The following is a 4,022-nucleotide window of genomic DNA, read 5'->3' as shown; positions in this document are numbered from 1 at the left end:
CCATCCAGCCCTGTGCCACCTGGGGGGTTCCAGGGTGCTGAGATGGCTGACGTTTTGCTCCACTCTCGACGGTCACCGCGCAAAGCAAGAACAGGCCAAAAACTGGCCAAAACGGCCCAAAAACGGGCCAAAACTGGCCATTTTTGGCTGCGCGAGCGAGCGGCGAGCGGCGGACAGCGAGCGAAGCGAGAGGCAGCACCGTCCCTGCTATACGAAAGCCCCATCCAGCCCTGTGCCACCCGGGGGGTTCCAGGGTGCTGAGATGGCTGACGTTTTGCTCCGCTCTCGACGGTCACCGCGCAACGCAAGAACAGGCCAAAAACTGGCCAAAACGGCCCAAAAACGGGCCAAAACTGGCCATTTTTGGCTGCGCGAGCGAGCGGCGAGCGGCGGACAGCGAGCGAAGCGAGAGGCAGCACCGTCCCTGCTATACGAAAGCCCCATCCAGCCCTGTGCCACCCGGGGGGTTCCAGGGTGCTGAGATGGCTGACGTTTTGCTCCGCTCTCGACGGTCACCGCGCAACGCAAGAACAGGCCAAAAACTGGCCAAAACGGCCCAAAAACGGGCCAAAACTGGCCATTTTTGGCTGCGCGAGCGAGCGGCGAGCGGCGGACAGCGAGCGAAGCGAGAGGCAGCACCGTCCCTGCTATACGAAAGCCCCATCCAGCCCTGTGCCACCCGGGGGGTTCCAGGGTGCTGAGATGGCTGACATTTTGCTCCGCTCACGACGGTCGCCGCGGCACACAAGAACAGCCCAAAAACAGGCCAAAACAGCCCAAAAACGGGCCAAAACTGGCCATTTTTGGCTGCGCGAGCGAGCAGCGAGCGGCGGACAGCGAGCAAAGCGAGAGGCAGCACCGTCCCTGCTATACGAAAGCCCCATCCAGCCCTGTGCCACCCGGGGGGTTCCAGGGTGCTGAGATGGCTGACGTTTTGCTCCGCTCACGACGGTCGCCGCGGCACGCAAGAACAGGCCAAAAACTGGCCAAAACAGCCCAAAAACGGGCCAAAACTGGCCATTTTTTGCTGCGCGAGCGAGCGGAGAGCGGCGAACAGCGAGCGAAGCGCGAGGCAGCACCGTCCCTGCTATACGAAAGCCCCATCCAGCCCTGTGCCACCCGGGGGGTTCCAGGGTGCTGAGATGGCTGACATTTTGCTCCGCTCACGACGGTCACCGCGCCACACAAGAACAGCCCAAAAACAGGCCAAAACAGCCCAAAAACGGGCCAAAACTGGCCATTTTTGGCTGCGCGAGCGAGCGGCGAGCGGCGAACAGCGAGCGAAGCGAGAGGCAGCACCGTCCCTGCTATACGAAAGCCCCATCCAGCCCTGTGCCACCCGGGGGGTTCCAGGGTGCTGAGATGGCTGACGTTTTGCTCCGCTCACGACGGTCACCGCACCACGCAAGAACAGGCCAAAAACTGGCCAAAACAGCCCAAAAACGGGCCAAAACTGGCCATTTTTGGCTGCGCGAGCGAGCGGCGAGCGGCGAACAGCGAGCGAAGCGAGAGGCAGCACCGTCCCTGCTATACGAAAGCCCCATCCAGCCCTGTGCCACCCGGGGGGTTCCAGGGTGCTGAGATGGCTGACGTTTTGCTCCGCTCTCGACGGTCACCGCGCAATGCAAGAACAGGCCAAAAACTGGCCAAAACGGCCCAAAAACGGGCCAAAACTGGCCATTTTTGGCTGCGCGAGCGGCGAGCGGCGGACAGCGAGCGAAGCGAGAGGCAGCACCGTCCCTGCTATACGAAAGCCCCATCCAGCCCTGTGCCACCCGGGGGGTTCCAGGGTGCTGAGATGGCTGACGTTTTGCTCCGCTCTCGACGGTCACCGCGCAATGCAAGAACAGGCCAAAAACTGGCCAAAACGGCCCAAAAACGGGCCAAAACTGGCCATTTTTGGCTGCGCGAGCGAGCGGCGAGCGGCGGACAGCGAGCGAAGCGAGAGGCAGCACCGTCCCTGCTATACGAAAGCCCCATCCAGCCCTGTGCCACCCGGGGGGTTCCAGGGTGCTGAGATGGCTGACGTTTTGCTCCGCTCTCGACGGTCACCGCGCAATGCAAGAACAGGCCAAAAACTGGCCAAAACGGCCCAAAAACGGGCCAAAACTGGCCATTTTTGGCTGCACGAGCGAGCGGCGAGCGGCGGACAGCGAGCGAAGCGAGAGGCAGCACCGTCCCTGCTATACGAAAGCCCCATCCAGCCCTGTGCCACCCGGGGGGTTCCAGGGTGCTGAGATGGCTGACGTTTTGCTCCGCTCTCGACGGTCACCGCGCAATGCAAGAACAGGCCAAAAACTGGCCAAAACGGCCCAAAAACGGGCCAAAACTGGCCATTTTTGGCTGCACGAGCGAGCGGCGAGCGGCGGACAGCGAGCGAAGCGAGAGGCAGCACCGTCCCTGCTATACGAAAGCCCCATCCAGCCCTGTGCCACCCGGGGGGTTCCAGGGTGCTGAGATGGCTGACGTTTTGCTCCGCTCTCGACGGTCACCGCGCAATGCAAGAACAGGCCAAAAACTGGCCAAAACGGCCCAAAAACGGGCCAAAACTGGCCATTTTTGGCTGCACGAGCGAGCGGCGAGCGGCGGACAGCGAGCGAAGCGAGAGGCAGCACCGTCCCTGCTATACGAAAGCCCCATCCAGCCCTGTGCCACCCGGGGGGTTCCAGGGTGCTGAGATGGCTGACGTTTTGCTCCGCTCTCGACGGTCACCGCGCAATGCAAGAACAGGCCAAAAACTGGCCAAAACGGCCCAAAAACGGGCCAAAACTGGCCATTTTTGGCTGCACGAGCGAGCGGCGAGCGGCGGACAGCGAGCGAAGCGAGAGGCAGCACCGTCCCTGCTATACGAAAGCCCCATCCAGCCCTGTGCCACCCGGGGGGTTCCAGGGTGCTGAGATGGCTGACGTTTTGCTCCGCTCTCGACGGTCACCGCGCAATGCAAGAACAGGCCAAAAACTGGCCAAAACGGCCCAAAAACGGGCCAAAACTGGCCATTTTTGGCTGCGCGAGCGAGCGGCGAGCGGCGGACAGCGAGCGAAGCGAGAGGCAGCACCGTCCCTGCTATATACGAAAGCCCCATCCAGCCCTGTGCCACCCGGGGGGTTCCAGGGTGCTGAGATGGCTGACGTTTTGCTCCGCTCACGACGGTCACCGCACCACGCAAGAACGGACCAAAAACAGGCCAAAACAGCCCAAAAACGGGCCAAAACTGGTCATTTTTGGCTGCGCGAGCGAGCGGCGAGCGGCGAACAGCGAGCGAAGCGTGAGGCAGCACCGTCCCTGCTATACGAAAGCCCCATCCAGCCCTGTGCCACCCGGGGGGTTCCAGGGTGCTGAGATGGCTGACGTTTTGCTCCGCTCACGACGGTCACCGCGCCATGCAAGAACGGACCAAAAACAGGCCAAAACAGCCCAAAAACGGGCCAAAACTGGCCATTTTTGGCTGAGCGAGCGAGCGGTGAGCGGCGAACAGCGAGCGAAGCGAGAGGCAGCACCGTCCCTGCTATACGAAAGCCCCATCCAGCCCTGTGCCACCCGGGGGGTTCCAGGGTGCTGAGATGGCTGACGTTTTGCTCCGCTCACGACGGTCGCCGTGCCACGCAAGAACGGACCAAAAACAGGCCAAAACAGCCCAAAAACGGGCCAAAACTGGCCATTTTAGGTTGCGCGAGCGAGCGGCGAGCGGCGAACAGCGAGCGAAGCGTGAGGCAGCACCGTCCCTGCTATACGAAAGCCCCATCCAGCCCTGTGCCACCCGGGGGGTTCCAAGGTGCTGAGATGGCTGACGTTTTGCTCCGCTCACGACGGTCACCGCGCCACGCCAGAACAGACCAAAAACAGGCCAAAACAGCCCAAAAACGGGCCAAAACTGGCCATTTTTGGCTGCGCGAGCGAGCGGCGAGCGGCGAACAGCGAGCGAAGCGAGAAGCAGCACCGTCCATGCTATACGAAAGCCCAATCTAGCAAAGAACAGCCCAAAAGGAGGCAAAAACGGGGCAAAAGGGGCAAAAACGGGGCAA

The sequence above is a fragment of the Musa acuminata genome, unplaced genomic scaffold, assembly GCF_036884655.1.
Source record: "Musa acuminata AAA Group cultivar baxijiao unplaced genomic scaffold, Cavendish_Baxijiao_AAA HiC_scaffold_1126, whole genome shotgun sequence".
Taxonomy (NCBI): domain Eukaryota; kingdom Viridiplantae; phylum Streptophyta; class Magnoliopsida; order Zingiberales; family Musaceae; genus Musa; species Musa acuminata.
The sequence above is the reverse complement of the archived record's forward strand: the minus strand, read 5'-3'. Positions refer to the sequence as shown.